This window comes from Ursus arctos, unplaced genomic scaffold (genome assembly GCF_023065955.2).
Source record: "Ursus arctos isolate Adak ecotype North America unplaced genomic scaffold, UrsArc2.0 scaffold_25, whole genome shotgun sequence".
NCBI lineage: Eukaryota > Metazoa > Chordata > Mammalia > Carnivora > Ursidae > Ursus > Ursus arctos.
Window position 1 is genome coordinate 40,425,380 of NW_026622930.1, and position 21,044 is coordinate 40,446,423.

Here is a 21,044-nt window from a genome sequence, read left to right on the forward strand (position 1 = left end):
TTTACAAAATTATAAAGCCCTAATCTTTGGACTTACTGCAAACTTAATCCCTTCCCAAGGGTCAGGCCAAGCTTTCCCCATGCTGACTGTCTCTCTTTTTAAGCATTCCACCCTTGCCCTTAAATTCCAATGCGCAGCTCTGACCCAGGTATTCACATGATCTGACCTTCAGAATTATCTTCCATGAAGTGTGTATGAATAAAAAGTAAGATTTTCAGTGTTAAACATAGTATTCTTTTAAGTATTCTCTACACCCTAAGTGAGGCTTGAACTCACGACCCTGAATCAAGAGCTGCACACTCTGTGGACTGAGCTAGCCAGGCACTCCAAACATGGTATTTTTGAATGAGATTGTTTTTTTCTTCCATGCCTTGTGATATTAACATTTTTAACTATTTCCCATTAGAAAATTTTCTATCCACTTAGTTATTCAAGTGTCTCTTACCAAGAGTTGAATATTAAAGAGCCTGACATTGATAAGACTTTTATAATCTTGGCATGAGCCTTCAACACATTTTCACCAAATTATGATGCTTCCATAACTTCTCTTGGCCCTAGGAATCATTTTACTCAGTGATGAAATGAGGGAGTGAAGATTGCATTGAACAGAAGTTGGCACAAGAGAAATGGATCTGTGTCCCAAAGTTTTAACCGAAGTTATTTATCATGAAAGAGCAGACAGGAAATCCTGGGCTCCGCACTGGCTTCTACCTCCCAGCAGCCCACATTCATGATCGGCCTCTTCCTTAGATACCATGATATAGTCAGGAAAACCGATCTCATTTCTTCTGACCTGAAGTCAGATGCTAGTTAACGCCAAAGAAGTATGTTCTCACACTAATCATGCTAGCAATTCTTTGGGGTTGGTTGGTTTTGTTTTGTTTTTGAAAGGTGTTAAATACGCCAGGTAGTACTGTGCTCTGATGCCCACGATGCAGCCCTTTTCTCTTCACCACGGCATTCTTGCATGCACGGGACCCAACCTCCCAGTCTGGGACAAAGTGGCCGTAGCTGTTTATTACCAGAGTCAAGAACAACTTCAGCCAATTCCCACAAGGTGTGCTTCCTCTGGGCCTCTCTTGGCACACTTTCTTCAAGACAAGCCTCCACTCTTTATTATACCAATAAAGATTCACAGCCCTGGAGTCTTTTTCCCCAAAGTGCATAACTTTGAGTTTGTCCACAGGCCTGGAAGAGCAATGTGAAACGCCATGGCCATGACCCCATACCGTGCTCCCGCTTTCAGGGTCAGCATGCGCAGATGGGAGGAAGTAGCCTTCTGTGGCGACAGCTGCTTGGCCAGTTATTCAGAGCACCTGAACCTTGACTTCTAGAAATGTGGCTTCCCAGAACTGTTATTCTTACAAAATACCTAATGTTTATGGAGTACTTATACTATGCCAGGCATTTAGATAGTCAGCTCCAATTAATCTCCACCACATTCCTGTAGGGTAGGTTCCTAATCTCACAGATGAGAAACAGAAGCCCAGAGAAGTTCGGGAAGGTGCTCAAGGTCATACAATCTAGTAGTTAGTAGAGATGGGGTTCAAATGCAAGTAGGGTGACTCCAGATCCCTTCACCATTTTTTGGGCAGTAGTTTACCTTTTGGGATGAGAGAATATAATTAATTAATTAAACATGAATAAATAATAACAATGGTGCCTACAAGAGTTCTTTAACTCAGGACTTTATATGAAAATCATAGGAAAATTAATTGAGAATGACTAGGGTTAATTTAAAATATCCCATAAACTATATAAAAATGTACAGTGAGCTTCTTTCATAAACTTCCAATTTATCCTTTCTAAGGAGTTGACGAAAACCTTCCCCAGGTGGGGTTAAGAGAATCATCATTTTTGTTGTCCACTCTAAATATCCCCCTCTCTGGTCACTCTCCCAAATTCCCTACCTCATGGTATCCTTGCCCCAAAATGATTTGGAATCGTCCAGAGTTCACTTTAAGTACCAAATCATTGTCGTGGGTTATTAACGAGGTTTGCAAAGTGCCTGCCATAGATATACTTAAACTTAGTAAATAGTTTCTCTCTGGTGGCCCCTCTCATCCCTTCTCGTACAGCATTTGCCAATGCTGTAACACTTTGTTTATATCTCTGTTTCAAGAGCTCTCTATCTTGCATCTGCTTCTGTGCTATGTTTTGCCCTCTATGGCAATGTCAAAATTATTGTATTTTGCTTCTTTGGGCATGAAGTGTGGTTCCCCGACAGAGATCTATAGCCAACATGGTTGGTGCCCTATCCATATCCTCTTAGCGTTCACCTCACTGATGACTGAGAACACTTGTCACTCTCCACATAAGGCTTTCTTCCTGGACAGGGAGTAAGCTTGCTGGCTGAGCCAGAAGTCTCAGAGACCCTGAGAGAAGTGCTCAATCCATTGATAGATGGGGACTTGGTAGAAAAAGAGTCTAACTTCCTCACTTCTGGTTGGTCCCCAGGTGCCATGGCAAATCCATGTAATACTATCAAACATACCCATAGGCAGAGCAATTCCAGTGTGTTTCTGTTCAATCATTTCGCAAGAAGGCTCAGTGGGGACTAGAGAAGTGAGCCAAGGTGGGCTGGTGCCAATGTCATTAAAGTATCAGATTATAAAGATTATGAACGTTGATTCTATACAGTATTGGGGAGTGTGTGAGAAAACAGGCATTCTCATTCAAGCTTTGTTGCAGGGGAAATAATATAATTCCTTGAAGGCAATTTGGCAGGATCTATCAAAACTTTGAATGTGTGCACACACTTTGGCCCAGAAATTCTTCTTTTGGGAATTTACCCTGCAGAAATACTTGTACATGTATGTCTAGGAATTTTCAACACAGCATATTTATAACAGCAAAAACAATGCCCATCAAAAGGACACGAATAAATGAAGAGAAACACCTCAAAAAATAATATGTGCCCATTGCAAACAGCTTGTGCATAAACTTTTTCTACAATGGTAATTAAAGGGAGAAGATAAACATTTATTGTGCCCTTCCTGGACAAGGAATATTTTATATCTCAAAGTATCCAAGTAGTCCTAAATATTGTCAGAAAGTACTGGTTTATAGAACACTTCCAGCTGATAAGTGTAGAAGGAATGACAGAATCCAAAAACATCCATTTTGTAATCCCTAATGAAATAATTGATTCGGGCTGTGGTCATCAACAGATGATAAAATTTTAGAAGAAAGGCCAATGGAAACTAGATATTTGCGGGGTGCCAAGCACTGATTACTTGTTGGTTATAAAGAGAAAAGAAAAACTTTCTATTGGGGAGAACAGGCTGTCACCTTGACCACACTAATGAATCTTGTCGACACTAACAGTGAGACAACTAGCTATGACCCTCCTTGGGTGACACAGTCTGGAGGACATAGTACCGCTGATAACGTATTCTCACCGAAATGTTGATCCTGAACGAATCAACTACAGAAAGATGTTTTTTGCAATTGTAAGGAGGCAATCAGGGAAACTGTACATAGGCTGGAATTTGGATGGAGGAATTATTGTCGATTTTATTAGATGCCATTAGGAAAATAAGCTTTTTGTGTGTGTGTGGAACTGTATACTGGAGTATTTAGGAATGAAATATCCTGACATTTCAAATTTGGTTTGAATACTTCAGCAAAAAAAAAGAAAATAGATTAAAAAGGATTAAATATGGCAAATTGTTAATCATTATTAATACTCATTGAGAGGTACTCACAATAAGAGTTTATAATTGGGGTGCCTGGGTAGCTCAGTGGGTTTAGCGTCCAACTCTTGATTTCAGCTCAGGTCATGATCTCAGGGGTCGTGGGATCGAGCCCCATGTTGGGCTCCACACTCAATAGGGAGCCTGCTGGAGATTCTCTCTCTCGCTCTCCCTCCGTCCTTCCCCACCACATACTCTCTCTCTCAAATAAATAAATAAATCTTTAAAAAAGAGTTCATTATAATCATTTATCTTCTGAATGTATGTTTGAAACTTTTCAAAAAATTAAAAAGGAAAAACATGTAAAAACTAAAATTTTAATACATTCCATTTTTATTCTTAAAATATTCATACATATTCTTTAAAAAATATATATATACATATATATGTATATATATATATATATGATTTTCTGTATATAGGGAAAGTTTACTTTCACTCACACTTATATATCAATCAATATATTTATTCTGTGACTGGTACTGTTCATCTCGATGGGAACATAATCCAGGCTTTCATGGAGCCGACATTACAGCAAAGGAAGCAAACATTAAACTAATTATGAAATTAATTATTTAACTGAAGCTGGGATGAGACCTCAAACACGTCCAGGCTATGAGCAGAGCATCTAACATCAGGATATTTGGCCTCATCTGGGGACGTGATGGTTAAGCCAAATACAAGACAAATGCTTTGTTTCCCAAATGCAATAGAATCTTAGGAATTCATGAACAGCACTGGCTAAATTATTGGCAGCAAGAAAAGACTTAAAGATTAGGGGCTGGAGTCAGCTTCTGGATGGGCCCAGAGTTCAGCTGAGTATGGACAGTGTCCCAAGACCCAGACTCTGTAGGGACCCATGCAGAGGCCTTATCCTGTATTAATCTAGCAGGAACATAGGCTCCTACCAAGCCTGACCAGACAGAAGTGGGGAGGAAGGAAGAGAAGCTAGTTAGGGACTTCCTGCTTGGAATCACTGGAGCTGCATTTGCAGATGGAGAGAGCTAAAGGGCCAGCCGGGAAAAGCTGGGGAAGAGAAAGGCCAGGGAAATTGGGCAGGACTCACCCAAATACATATAAACTTGGATGAAAGATCAGACTCCAGTTTATTTACAAACAACAGTGCATTACTTGAATTCCCCAAAGTAATACTCCTGGAGTATTAACTATTAACCAGAAGTTCCTCCAGATTGCAAACTTCTCTCAGAATAATAATAAACCATCCTGTCGCTTCTGTCCAAATGAAGAGACTGGGTTGTCTTTTGGGTTTGGCTAAGTAAATGTATCCTCCTTGGAACAGCCAAGGTAAAGCATGCTTTTCTGTTTCCTTGCCCTTTAAGATGGAACAAATGTGGTGAGTCTAAAAGAGCCTGCACCTATCACTTAATCCTTTTAAAAAAAAAATATGAAATATTGTACATGAGAAGTTCAGAGAGTAATATACAGTATCTTACCCCTCAGAATTGTTTAAATTTAATATATGATTAATACATTTGTTATTTAAGAATAAAACATTATGGGGGCACCTGGGTGGCTCAGTGGGTTAAGCATCTGCCTTCCACTCAGGTCACGATCCCAGGGTCCTGGGATTGAGCTCCGAGTCAAGCTCCCTGCTCAGCCAGGAGCCTGCTTCTCCCTCTCCCTCTGCCATTCCACCTGCTTGTCCTCTCTCTCTCTCTGTCAAGTAAATAAATAAATACGATCTTTAAAAAAGAAAAAAAGAATAAAACATGTACAGTTGAGGTCCCTTATATACTCTTTCCCAAACCTATTCTCCTTCCCTCCTGGAGACAACTTTTTCCTTAATTGATCTATCACCTATGCTTCATATATGTATTATTATATATATGAGTATATATTATTTTATGTATGTATGTTTTATATATGAGTATATATATTTATATATATAAAACATGTGAAAAGTATATGAATATATATATATATGAAAAGTATGCATCCACAAATAACATATAGTATGGTTTTGTGCATCTTTAAACAATTTTTACATTAAATTACCCAAGTCTTATCATACTATAAAGTATCAGTCTGCAACTTCTTTTCATCACTTACTATTGTTTTCTAGGATTCATAAGTGTACATCTTTATTCGGTTTAGCTATTGGGTGTATTCCACATGAGAATATACTGCAATTTGTTCATTTCTCCTACTGGTGGGCTTTATTTTAAAATCACAAACTTTCAAGCATTACAGATCATGCTGCTTCAGTGAATCTCCTTGTGCATTACTTTGGGCAGACATGTGCAAGGGTTTCTCTAAGTTTTATACCAAACAGTGCAATTTCTATGGTTCTACCTTTTAATCTAACATGACTCTAGCATCCTTAGGTGCACAATGTATCTTCAGGCTGCTTTAACCTTGGGGGTAGCAGAGAGATTCACAGGACCAAGGATTGTTGATGGGAGCGATCATCTTGTGGAATAATTAATGTACATTTACTTGTGGGACATCTCTACATTGCTTTATTTATTATAATTTTGTTAAACAGTGGCTATGCATATGGGTTTGTGTATTAAAATTTACTTACTATAAATAACTTTAATCAGAAGTTTCTGTTTTTTTGGTATATATTCCCTTCATCCTAGGTTATCTAGTAAAACAAAACAAATCTTAGTTCCCCTGGAGAAATCTGGGAATCACATCTTTTTTTGTATCTTTCGTAACCCATGGACTGTTTTCTTATTAAGCTCCATATAAATTAATCTGTTTTCTTATATTAATATGAACTGTTTGATCCGAGTTTTGGATCTTCAGAAGATAACTCCGCTATCACTCTGTGCTTATCACATTTCCACTATAAATCAAGAATTTTTAATACTTTAGCTATCCTAAGATTGCTGCAAGGAAACCTGCTTCAGTGTCACCACTAGTCTAGAACCCAGTTGAGCTCACTTGTAAAACCTCAGGTTTTGAATTAATAAATGATTTTAACTATTAACATATTAAAGCATACCACTTTAAATATTTATATGTGCAATTCGTATATTACCTAGAAGGATATGAGAGAAAAGAAAACAATCAAACGTTAAGACCAGAGTAAATCAATCACTCGTGCAAAGGATGCATTGATGAAGAGCTTTCTACTAGTTCATAGCTAGATTTTTTCCTTTTTGTCACTGTCCTGTTTTCCATCTACAACGGAGATAATGCAATGACTCTTCCATTCACCTTTAATTGGGAAAGATGTGAGAGCGGGTATGCAGCCTTAGTCACACTCACTAAATTATCAGGTTTATTTAATTTACTTAATTCAGTTAGTTAAGAGAAGTCAGTTTTTCTCAACTCAGACCACCTTTCAATAGTATTATCTGGCAAAAATATGGGCTGGACCAACGAAATGGGGTGGGAACGGGAGAGTCTGTTTTCCATCCCTGACTACATAGATACCCTCTAAACTTTGGATGACCCGATATCACTCTAAAATGGATCAGAAACCCTGGGTTCTCCTGCATTTGGGATTGTACGGTTGAAGCTGGACCAAAGGAAGTAACCCACAATGTGTATATCAGCGCCAATAACTATGACGTTGAACAAGCAGGTTATGAGGGCCATCGTGGAATGAGGTAAGGGTACTTTTAGTTTCTATGCAGACTACATATGCACTTTGTACATTTAAAAAACACTGAAGTACGGCTCCATAAACAATCATAGAGACCAGGTATTCATACTTCAATCTCACCAGATAGAAAGAAAATGTATTTTTTTCTGAGAAGCAAGTGTATGGTTTTAGGCGTTCCTTAATGATGCTATTTGTGTGTGGTCAGTTTTGAAGGGTAAGATTGCATGTGGGAGAAAATTTTGTTGCTTATTTGCACTTACAATGAATCCACCAATTGAGAGCCACTGGCTTGAACAAATGCTGAGGCAAAGGGCTTCTCTGCCCACCATCACCATATATAGGGCAGCCTCCAAGATTTAAGTCCAGAACCAATGACAGCTAATGGTATATACACTTCCTGTGTGCCAGGCACTGTTTTATGTGCTTTCACGTGTATTTACCAAATCCTCACATAACCCCATGGGATAGATGCCATTATTATCCCCATTTCACAGATGAGGATATTGACACAGAAATCAAGTAACTTACCCAAGTTACACAGCTCCAGAGCTTGTGGCACTGGCCCTCACTGGGTATTTTCCATAGCTCCAGTAGAGACAGTCAGATACATACAGGCTATGGTCTCAAGACCTCAGGGAAATGGATCTCTTCTGGAGCCATTCCAGGCTTTGGGGTCCCACTGCTAGACCCAAAACACAGAGGGAAAAACAAAGATAACCAAAAGTTGAAACTGCCATTCACCCTGAAGTGGCATCAAAATGTCCCAGAGACTCCCAAATTCAAAGCCAGTTTGGAGCCAGATCAGGCTTCCTAGGTTTATCTCCAGGCTCCTAGGTTTATTTCATTAACCCAGTAAAGATTCTTCAAATCCTGATAATTGAACTATTAAAAGGTAAGGGGAAGATATCTTGGTCAAATACATTTGAAAAAAAAAAAGGAATATCCTACTGAAATTCACAATGAATCATAATGAACATGAAAATATTAAAGATTTGTAGAAATCCTACAATAAAGAAACATGTTCAACTTTGCTTCAGCAAGCATTTCCCAAACTTGTACTCCTTAACATTTACATGGAACACTATTCGAGACCAGGGCTCCAGAATGAAGTTGACCAGTGGCACCTTGAGATAGATGCTGTCTGGTCTGCCATGTCTTGAAAGCATTCCACAAGATCTATTACAGCCCCTGCATCACCCCTCCTCCCAGCCTGGCTTCAGGAAGGACTTCTCCTCTGAGAACTTTAGTAAGGCCTGGGTTCCAAGGTTGGCACTCCACACTCCCAGGCCTAGGCTTAGCTTCCTAAGTCCCTTTGGACTTTTCTATCAACAGCTTGTTGTGTGGCCCTGAGCAACTTGAAAATGAGCCATTCAGTTCCGATCCCAAAACCAGGGAGTAAGACATTTTGTTTGGATTTTCCAAAGATCTTTGGCAACTTTCCATATAAGTGGTTCCTCAATAAGCAATGAATCATAAACATCCATTATGGACAGGAGCAACTGGGTAATAATAGAACAGACTCATGCCGTCCTTATGGCCTTTCCTCCAAAGGCGAGCTCAATTGAATTAAGTCTGTTCCCACAGTATATTACTCAATGTTTCTTAGCGGTATGAGAAACCTGGAAATTACAAGGCAAACCACGAATGAATTGCTGTTCGGTCAAGTCACACAACTAATGGAAAGTTAAATTCCTCTGTGACCAAACACAGCGCCTAGTTCCCAATCTATCAAAGAATGACAAGCCAGGAAGTGAGCACTTGACAGGTATCTGCCTCCCACCCAACCAAGGATCTCAGAACGTTTTAAAAGCACATTCCTCTTAATGGAGCAGAACAGTACATAGGCTAGTGAAGTTTTATGGCATCCCCATCATCCTCTTCTTTTTCAGTTGCTAGGGAAGGTGGGAATTAGGACTGACTTTTTCTTTAAAACCACTTAATTGAGGTATGATTGACATACAAACAGAGGTATATATTTAATGTACACAAAAGTTTTCTCCTGCCCTCTTTGTTGTTGTTATTATTACTGGTGTGTGTGTGTGTGTGTGTGTGTGTGTGTGTGCTAAAAACATTTCACATAAGATCTACTTTCTTAGCAAATGTTTAAGTATACAATACAGTATTGTTAACTTTAGGCATTATGCTGTACGGTAGATCGCAATGATATTTATCTTGCATGAATTTAGTCCCATTTGACTAACACCTCCCCATTTCCCTCCTCCCCGCAGCCCCCAGCAAATGCCATTTGACTCTCTGCTTCTGAGTTTGACTGTTTTAGATTCCTCACGTAAGAGGTATCATGTAGTATTTGTCCTTCTGTCTCTGATTTAACTCATTTAGCATAATGTCCTTCAAGTTCATTCATATTGTCACAAATGGCAGGATTTCCTTCTTTCAAAAAGCTAAATAATATTCTACTCTATGTATATACCACATTTTCCTTTTTTAATTTTTAAAAAATATTTTATTTATTTATTTATCAGAGAGAGAGAGAGAGAGAATGCACAAGCTGGGAGAGCAGCAGGCAGAGAGAGAAGCAGGATCCCAACTGAGCAAGGATCCTGAAGTGGAACTCGATCCCAGGACCCTGGACCATGCCCTGAGCCAAAGGCAGACACTTAACTGACTGAGCCACCCAGGTGTCCCTATACCATATTTTTTTTCTCCACACATCTACCAATAGACAGCAAGAAATGGTCTAGGCTCTTAGCTAGAAAGTGAAGTAATAATAGAAAGGAATTGACTCAGGAATTCCCCAATGTGGACTGGCCAGACATGACAGGAGAGTCAGCAGGGGGACTACCACTGGAGCAGTGTCTGGAAATCAAGAAAATCCGAATGATAATGATACAGATACCCTCGTGCTCAGTTTCACAAAGCACAAGTATCAGGGATACTAAGAAGCTGGTGGCCACGCAGCTTCCAGGACCTGCTATGTTGGCCTAAGCCATCTACAAGGTACATCGAGCTCCTTGGGCTCTTCATAAACACAAGGCATAGAATGGGTACACGCAGAGTAGGGAAAAGGAAGGCAGGTTTCCATGCTTAGTGGGTTCTCTAAATGTTATACTTCCCTAGGATCAAGGAAAGGGACAATAACACTTATTAGGTACCAGGTGCTCTGTGTGCACTATTGTATTTAATTCTCACAGGAACTATATGAGATAGGCACCATTTCTTTCAATTTTTCAGGAAACCGAGGCTTAGTGAGGTGTATTACTTGCTCAAGCTAGCTGGAATCCGGACCCAGTCCCTTACACCCTTAAGCACTCTGAAAGCGCATGTGAACATTCAGTGGATACGTGCTGGGCACTGTATCAGACCTATGCAGGTCAGAAACATGAATCAGACACAGTCTCTGTGCTCAAGGAGTTTATGAGTTACTAAGATAAATAGAATCAAGTCAAATAGGTATAATACAAAGCAGAATTAAGTGCCATAAGAAATACACACAACTATAGCAGTTGGAGACAATGTAAATAGTAGGAGTCCTTGTGTCAGAGAAGAAAAGCACAAGATGGACACCAGGAATGCTGATTCATTCAGGACTGCTAGAGAGAAGAAAGTTTGGAAGGAGAGAGGGGAAGGTATAGTCAGAATGAGTCAGAATGGTAGTTTGGGGTAGATAATGAGGAACTCTAAACTTTTAGCCAGATTTGATTGTATACAGTCCAGAGAACAATGGATGTTTTCAAGCAGGAGAGCGCTTTAGAAAAAAGAAGGAAGGAAGTGGTCTGCAGTGAGGATTGAAAGTAGATCAGCTTGAGTGAGAAAGGACATTAAGGAGGCCAGAAACTATGGAGGCTGAGAACTTCAGCCGGGACATATTTAGAGAACATTTTCTCTTAGAAGAAGGAAGGAGAAGAAACAGAATACTATGTCTCAGATATCAAAGGAGGAGAAATTTCAAGAAAGAAAAAGTGGAAATTTTGCATAGAGATTTAATTTGTCATAATTACTCCATTAATATTTATCAAGTGCCTTGGACCTGCTGAACATAGACCAGAAGACCAGCAAGAGAGTCTACTCTGGGGGAAACTTACATTCCAGTAAAAGGAAGCAAAGTCAACAAATTAAACAAGATACTTATGCATTGTCACAAGTACCATAAAGAAATAAACAGGACGAAGCAAGGAAGAGAAGGTAGAAAGAGGGAGAAATCTTTGTAGGGTTTCCAGGTGAGACCTCTTAAAGAAGTGACCTTCGAAGGGAGGATGGTCAGCTATGCCGGAGCAGCAGAGAGAGTGTTCTAGGCAGAAAGAACAATTGCAAAAGTGCGGAGTCATTACAAAGGGTCATCAGAGGACCAGAGAGGAGGCCAGTGTGCCAGGAGCATCCTGAATAGACAGAAGACCGGTATGTAATGCGGTCAGTGGTCTAGCAGAGAGGAGATGTGCTTTGGCCTTGGGTTGGTGACCGAGAAGATAAGGAAAGGGTCAGATCTGGAACTAGAATTAATAGAATTTGTTGAAAGATTAGCTATGGGAGACAAAAGAAAGGGGGAAGCAAAGATGACTCTTAGCTTCTGTGTTTGAGTAATCAGGTGGATACTGGTGCCATTTGTTTTGATGTGAAGGAATGGGAGACAGATACATCCCAGGGAGAAGGAGCTCCATTTTTGGATATATAGAGATACCAAGGTGAAAGTATTTGGATTGCCAAATCATGGATTGGGCAATAAGGAGGCCATTGGTTTCTAGTCAGAGATGTGGCCCATTGTAGTTCTGGGGTAACATCCTTAGAGTCACTTCCCTTCTAGCTTAACAGAAAGTCTCTGTGAAGGATCTGACTGATGTAACTTGGGCCCAGTGCTCAAGTGAAAATAGACTTCTAAGACCAGATGCTACCTATTACCTTCCCATTAATGTGACTGGTGGGTAGTGGGGGCAGAGAAAATATACTGGGTCCATTACCAGAAAAAAGGTGGAAGGGTATGCCATACAGACAGTGAAAATAACTACCGGAGGCAGAAGAGTTGGCCCCACTCGTACCCATGTGGCAAATTTTTTTTCTGTTATGGTCTCTACTAAAACATTATAATAATCTCTATTTTGCTTCATTAGAGACAAAAACCCCACTGCAAAATGGTAGCCGTGTGTAGGCGTCTTTGCCAAAAGAGGCTTACTTTGATGGTAGAGCCACTTGGCCATCCCTACGTGATTCCTACTCAGAGGCAGGAAAGCTGAATAGAAAGTTGGCTCCTTGATCTAACTGTTCATTCATTTCCTCATTAAACAAGTATATCTTAGGTACTTAATCTGTGCCAGGAGATGAGGGGTATAAATAGATATATAAGACAAAGCCTTTAACCCCGTGCGGGAGGACTAGACATGAACACAAACAGTAATACAGAAAAGAATGGGTTGAGTGCCATTTGAAACAAAGTCATCTCTAGAAACCTGGCTGTGGTAACTTCGGGGGTGGGTGGTAATACTTACATAGAGGCGAAGAAAGAGGAGAGAAGAGATTTTGCCAAGTATGGAGAGAGGAAGGATTATAGAATGGTCAAAGTATCTGTTGAACTGAATTCTAAATTTCTATTATAAAGCAATAGGACTGGGGCTTGAAAGGTAGGTTGGGGCCAGATGATAGAAGTCTCGGAATGCCTGACTTGGGGCACAGGCATTGACAGAGCTCCTCTCAGTGTTTCCATGGAACAATGACAGGATCCAAGCAGTGCGTTAGGAAAGTCGGCTTGGGGAGGAGTAGGGGAAGCACTGGCGGTGGGGTGACCCTCTGTGGTGGGGTCACTACAGCCTCCATGCTGGAGTGATAGAGTTGAGCTGGGGAGATGGTGCCGCTAGAAAAGAAAAGATGGGTGGAAGAGAGGGCATGAAGAAATGTTTGACCCGACTGGAGAATGGTAGGTAGGGAAGAATTTCAGAGAGGAAGGAAAAGAGAAAGTAGTCCAAAGTGACTAATGTTTTGAGCTTAGTGAAAAGAAAAAAGGCAGTTTTGCTACAGAAACAGGAAGGTCTGGAGGTTTGGGGAAGACGTGGCTAGTTGACCTTAGACGTAGTTTATTAAGCCCAAGTCACCAGGAGAACAGCCTGGAGTAGACTGTCAGCAGTGCACTGGGCATGTAGAATTGGAACCAGAAAAGCCGTCGGCCTGGAGACGAACGCTTGGACTGCATTAGGGGCAGATAGCAGAAGAGGCCTCTGGGCAGCGAGTGTTAGGGAAGGGCTGAGGTCAGAACCTTGGGCAAGTACATTTAGGAATCAGGTAGAGACAAGAGTCCCAGAGGAGTCTGAGGAGAGGCCAGAGAGGCAAAGGGAAAATGTGGTTGTAAAACCAAAGAATGATCAGCCGTGTGTTTTACATTGATTAACCGATGCCAGAGAAACAGTTACCTTGTAGCAAATTGAAACACATCTTTTATCCTTCCTCCGCTCTTGGCGCCCATCCTTAGGCTGAGCAGAGATTTGCCTGCAAAACGTGCTACCAGTGAAGCGAGATTTGGCACTCTGGCTTGGAAGCGCTTCTCTCAGAGCAGTTCGAGCAACAAAGAGGCAACCTTGACCCCACAGGCCCAGTCTGGACTGCTGTGGGGCTTCCTTCCCAACTGGATTCAGGGGTGGAGTGGGGGCTGGAGGAAGTGGAGCCAGGGAACTTGAGATTCAAAGAAAGGAAGTTCAGATTGGAGGGGCGGATTATTTAGGGAAAAGGAGGATTTTTGCGGTACGGGAATTAGAAAACTGTATCTAGAGGCTGTTTTTTTGTTTTTGTTTTTTCTCTCTCGCTAGGAGAAGGGAAAGAATTGAAAATGAAAATTAAAAGGGGAACTAGATATGAAAACAATGATGTTGTCGGATATTTAGTAAATTCCATTTCCTGATTCAGAAACTTGCACGCTACATTATATGTGAATTGCCTGCTTTTAAAAGTAACTGAAAGTCACTTATTTCTAAGAAAACAATGCACTCTGGACCTAGAAAGTGTGGAAACACACACACACACAAAGTGCGAAGAACAAAACAGGTTACCGCTAACCCTTAATCCAGAGAAACTTCTTTTAAATGTTTAAACGTTGATATATGAAATTTCATCTGGAATTAGACAAGTAGGCAATTTCCAATCTTTTACTATTATAAACAATATAATGATAAATACCCTTATACATTCATTTTTGAATACTTGCTCTAATATTTTCCTACCATAAATACCTTTAAGTGGAGTTGTTGGGTAAAAGGAGAGGCACACTTTTTAAAGCTTTTGATAAATATTGACAAATTTCTGTTCAAATAATTCTACAATTTGGGGCGCCTGGGTGGCACAGGGGTTAAGCGTCTGCCTTCGGCTCAGGGCGTGATCCCGGCGTTCTGGGTTCGAGCCCCACATCAGGCTCCTCTGCTATGAGCCTGCTTCTTCCTCCTCACTCCCCTGCTTGTGTTCCCTCTCTCACTGGCTGTCTCTATCTCTGTTAAATAAATAAATAAAATCTTTAAAAAAATAATAATAATTCTACAATTTGACCTTCCACCAGCATTGTAACAGAGTGCCTATTTCCCCCCGTGTTCTCATCAAATCTTGTGTATTAATTTGTATTTCACTAAATGCATAGCTGGGTTGAATTTTTTCCCAAATACTATCGACCATTGGTACCTCTTCTTTGGTGAGTTGTTTAAATATGCCTTTTGGGTATGTTCATCCTTGTTTTTACTCTATAAGGTTTTTTTATTTAGTAAAGGATATGTATTCTTTATCACATACATTGCAAATGTTCTATTCATAGTTTTCTATCTCCTGGTGTTTAATTTCACAGTTTTTTAAATGTATAGGATCGTTTACAATTTTTAAATGTATATAGTCTAACATGTTGCTATTTATGGTTTCTGCTGTGCATGTTATGGGAAATTCTTCCCCATCACAAGAATAAGAAATATTCACCTATATTTTCTTATAGTTTTTTAGTTGTATATGTTTGTATATATGTATGTATATATGTGTATTAGTTGTATCTGTATGTACATATGTATGTATGTATGTGTGTGTGTTATATAGCATTTTATCCATGCAGATTTTATTTTTGCATTTTGTATTTTTGTATATGAATAATCGGTTATCCTAGAATAACATTTCACAAACTTTGTTCTGAGGACTTCTGTTCAGGGAGATGCAAATTGGTGCTATAAAAACTGGGTCCTAAGGTTAAGTTTGGACTGACTCGCATACTATAATGTCTTTTTTAAGAATTGATAATAATCTCCCTCTCCCTCTGCCCCTTCCCTGTGCTCTCTCTCTCTAAAATAAATAAATAAATATTAAAAAAAGAACTGATAATAATCATTAGCAATCTAATACGGAATCCCGACTAACTTCAACTCAGTGCTTTATAAATGCATTTGAACGCTCTCTTTGCAACTCAACTATTTAAACAAGTGTTCGTTGCGTGTCTGCTATTTTAAACATCTGGAGTTATAGGGATTTAAAGGTGAGCAAGATAGAGTCATTATCCTCAAAAAGCTTAAAACCAAAGGGAAATTATAGTCTAATAGGGATTGCTTTCGAGGGCAGAATATGATACATCCTGCTAGAAGTGGCCCAAATTTTTAAGGCTCATCAACTGAGTACGTGTGGGGTGGGGGAGGAGAAGGTCAGACAAGAGTCCCAGTGGCTGACGGAAGATGCCGTGTTGAGTCTAGACTAGCTCAGCTTGGACTGACAGTGGCATACCCAACTGTGGGCAACAGAAAATAGAGAATAAGAGTTTAGATGAAGAGTGCTGAGATATGAATTTGGAAGACATCAGCAAGAGAAGATATAGAAAGCCCTTAGGGTAGATTAATACTATACGATAGACGAGCAGAGAGCCACAGCACGAGCCCTGGGGTGTGGCTACATTTAGGGAGCAGCAAGAAGAGCTCGGGAAAGCAAAGGATGATGGCATCAGAGAGGAAGAAAGAGAGTCTTGAACAAATTTAGAAGTCCTTGGGATAGGTTTGTTTCACAGGATCGTTTTGAAATATTTTATTAAAAATGAATTGGTAATTTTCTGGGTGGGAATCTTGGGACAGAGGGTCAAGTGATGTGCTCAGGGGACCATCATGAATCAGCAGCTACGCATCAGTTCACCACAAATGAAATGCAACTGGAGATGCTAAAGCTGAGAAAGACATAAAAACTGAAATTCTGCAAAGTACGTATCAGAACCACTTCCTTTACAAATGTGAAGAGTTAAAAAATGCAAAGAGTTTAAAATGCATGGTTGTAATTTCAAAATCACTGTGCCTACTTATATATAAAAATTGCTCTTTCTGCTTTGCGAAAGGAGAAGGAAGACTAGTGGCAGAAAGAACGGTGGTTGTGGTGGGTATTCAATGAACTGGGGCTGTCTCAGGTTAATGGTCAATGGTCCCCAGTTTTGAAGGGCGGTGAGCGGGCAGAAGAGTTTACCAATAATGAGTAAAACCACAAGAATCTCCAGAAAGAGTCAACAGAATCCCAGAATGTTAGGGTTTGTAAGAAATGTTTGGTAAACCATAGGCAGAGGTGCCCCAGATTCTGATGTGGGAATCAAACATTCCAAATTGGGTCACAAATAAAAACCCCTTCTGCTTGAAACTGTTCTCATGGCTTCCATGTGGGCATCCTCTCTGGTGTGCCTTTTTTCTCTCTGGTTGCTTGTTCTTTGACTTCTGTTTCTCACCCATTCCTTAAATTCCATGTTCATGAACTTGGTTCCCTGATTTCAAGTTTCACCTCTTCTATCTTTAGAGTCAGTGGCTTAAACTATTTTCAGAAGATATTTTCATCTTATCTCCATTCGTTGTCTCTTCTTTGTGCATAATCAAAACCAACCTCCTTAGCCCTCTACTCCCAGCTATCACTGTCCATGGAAGTGTTTCCCGGGGGTGTGGGAGCTCAGGCAGGGCCAGGATCTGGGGGTGATGCTGGTGCTGGCAGAAGTTCTGGGGGTAGCACCTCAGCTAAGCCACCATGTCCCGGGTCTCCCCTTCACTCAGCCTTCCTTGCCCAGGCGCTGGGTGATTATTAGTGCCTCCAAAGATGATCCCCCCTAGGTCACCACTTTAATTTTTGAAATGAGTTCCTCAACACCTCCCAAGGAATAATTAACATTATAATTAACATTGCTTACTATGTACTAGCCACTGCTGTAAAAACTTTATATACATTAACTCCTCTTGAAAGATGGGGAAACTAAGGTGCAAGGTGTTAAACAACTTGCCCAGCTGGTGAGTGGGGGAGCCAGGATTCAGCCCAAGCCGTCTAACTCCTGACATAGCATGAAGAAAGCCTGGGCAGAGAGAGAGAAGAATACAGTATTCAGAACACACAAATGGTCCTGGCAAGTGGTAAGAGATGCAGTTGGGTATAAAGCAAAAGGGGCAGGTACAGTGAGGTAGGTTTGGGCAGGAAAGCAAGGACTCCCATCTGCTAGAAAATGACCTGATACTTTGACCCAATCATTCTGCCAACTAGTTCCTTCCTCCCTCCCTTATATGCCGCCCTTGTTTCCTGCTAGTCCCCTCCTGGAATGCCCTTTCTGTCCAATTTCCCTGTCCACACTCTGTTCACCCCAGGAAAACCTCCTCTGTCTTCATTACATTCACTTTCCATGAGCACCCATATCCTTAATGGGTTTCATGACTCACTTAAATACATAACCCCACCCAGCTTTACATTGTTACTTAGCAGTTTCATGTGTTTCCAGCTTATTCCTCCAAATCAGGGAAGGCTCCTCAAAGTCAGGGGCCATGTCTTAGCACAGTCCTTCCTTAGTGCCCCTTCCCATCCTCCACCATCCCCTCACAAATCTGCCCACATAAAAGGCATGCAATTAATACTTGTTTACTCAAATCCCATTATTGTGGGAAACCTTCTAAGTGACCTTTGAATGAGTAAGTTCTCAATCTTTAACTTTCTATTTGTATGTGGCACACAACAGAGACCGATTGTTTGAAATTACATCCAGAACTTCTGTTTACTAAGTATGGTTTGAGTTATTTCATGCAGACAAAAAAGGGAGAGAGAGAGACTGCTTGCTTCCGGAAAACATTTTTAATAACATTATTATTGGCGACTCATGCTGACATGGAACTTCTTCTTTATTTTGGCTGAACTTTGAACACAGATTCACATTGTCCAAGTTTCTCTTGGAGTCAACTTTACTCTCATGCAAACTTCCGAAGATTACCAGCTACATCTCTCAATGTGAAGCAGAAATGGCCATGTGTACAGAAAATTTAACTAACTCAAAGTCCAAAGTCTGTGTTTATTTTACTGCTTTCAGTTAAAATGTGCAAGTCCAGAATTTCCAAATGTTCACCATATGCGTAAGCCCAAGCAAATCAAACAATTTTCAATCATAATTGGGTAATAATATGGTCCACCTTCTGTCTTACTATTTGGGTTTGCAATGTGAGCAGCAGCAGAAAAATATCAGTTCTCATTTCTCATTTCCCAGGTCAGTGTCACGCCAGAATTCACAGCCCACATCACCCAGAATCTTGCACACGCCACTAATTGCCCCATCTTCCCAATGTCTTGGAAACATCCATCGGGGAGGCTCCTTTTCTTAATGATGATCAATTCTCATGCTTTAATCTTGTAACGTTATTCAGCTCTTTTGCATTTCAATTCAGTCTTCCAAATGAATAAATAAATAATAAATTCAGTCTTCCAACTGGATTTCAAACTGTAAGTAAATAAAGTATTTTTAAAATTCCTTCGTATCTTCTATAACACCTGATTCCAATGCTTTGAAACCAATAACAAAAAATTTAATTGATCCATGAAAAAGTCAGCAAAAGCTTAAGTGGCTTTTTCCATCAGAGATTGCAGGTGTTTTTTTGATGTTCTGTACTCAGAGAATGTGACCATCCTTTATAAATTTTATGTATAAGTATTTATCCTATATTTAGTCAGAAGGTTACCTAGACTTAAAAAAAAATAGTTAATAGAAGGTACTTCTGTATATGTTTGACTTTTAAAACATATTTGTTCAACTACTGAACTATTCAGTAGAACTCTTGTCCCAGACCTAGTCCCATCTCAGACAACTGTTCTCCTTAAACCAGCAAAACCAGCTGGACAATTTTATAAAAAGCATCCTTACCCATAACTTGTAGGGTTTACAAATATGCTATTATTTCCGCCCATGTCTGATAGCTAAGTTCCTAACAGCAGCACAGTGATCTCGAAGATTATTCACATAAAAAATCTAGGGTCCCTGCTGCCCAACTCTTTAATGACCCACCTCCACAGGGTACCCAGAGCCACTGGGACTCTAGTCCATGCTGGGTACACCAGCCAGTGAGCTTGGTCCTACTCCCCACCTCTCTCTCTTTTCTTTTTTCTTTCTCTTCTCTCCTCTCCTCCTTTCTGCTCTCTCCTCCCCTCCCCTCCCTTCCCTTCCCCCCTTTTCCCCTTCCCCACCTCCTCTTTCTCTTCCTTCTTTATTTCATTCATCAAAGATTTATTAACAACATGTTTTATTATTAACAGGGCCCTGTGTCAAGCAATAGGAACACTGTGTTAGAGTTTATGGTTGAATAGAGAGGTGAATATTAATAAAAATCACAAATTGTGATGAGTTCTATAAAGGTAAATAACAGAGAGATATGATAGCAGGTTCCAGAGACCTGGTCTGATCTGGAGTGTTGAGAACACAGGCCTAATTTTACATTTAAATCGCAGAGGTAAGTTGAATTTATTAATTTATTCCCCTTTTCTCTTCTCTGTTTCATTTCTGAAATGCCAACTGCTGGCTCCTAGGGCCCAATGTAGTGTGTGTGTGTGTGTGTGTGTGTGTGTGTGTGTGTTTTACCTTCTCTCTTGCTATGCTAGAATTTGCCCAATAATCAATAAATAGATCCTGAAATTAGGTTTGGACATGTATTTGATATTTAACAAGTGTAAACATGGTATTAGTGCAAAACTGACCTTGCTTCTCCGCATAGACTGTGGCCCCGTGGACATATGCCCTCTTCTGCCCTTCTTTTCCTTCCAGTTGTCTCAAATTGTATACCTCCTTGGTCCCCACCACGTGGTTTGGCACTGGCCTCATTTGCCACACCCCAGGCTGGACTTGACCTCTGTAAGCTTCCTCACCCGTTTCCTCTTCCTGTTAATTCTTCCCTAAGCATCTCCTTAGTGAAACACATCAAAAATCTTACTCGCTAAAGAAAGTTTCCATTATTGCCAATATACTTACTCTATTCTAAGGCAAAAAAGTATATTTTATTCACATTTTTAAGAGCAATAGATGACTCAAATCAATTTTATTTGATAAAACTTAATGATGGCAAAGGCGTGGGGAAAATAGAAATTCTAATGCAATCTTCCCGAGAGTGTAAAATTTGGGAGATTTACTGTCCGTATCTACCAAAAACTTCAAATGTACGTGCTCCTTGCCTCAGCAGATCCTCTTCTAGGACATACTTCTACAAGCTGTGCAAGGATGTATGTAGGAGAGTATTCACTGCTTCTATTATAATAAAAATTTTAAACAACCAAAAGGGGATTGAAGAAGTAAACAATGGTTCAATCATACACGGGGATACTTGCTGCCAATTTAATCAATGAGATAAATCAGTTTGGGCTGACATGGAAAAATGGTCACAATATATTGTTAAGTGGAAAAAGCCGAGGTATAGAACAATATAGTACTATGATCCCACTTCTGAAAAAATAATCATAAAAGCCGTCCTGAAATAACACGTGACTAGCAATCATCTCTGGGCGGTGGGATGTCTGGGAGCATTCGTTGACTGACGCGTCACCTCTGTGATGTGTTCGTTCCAACAGCC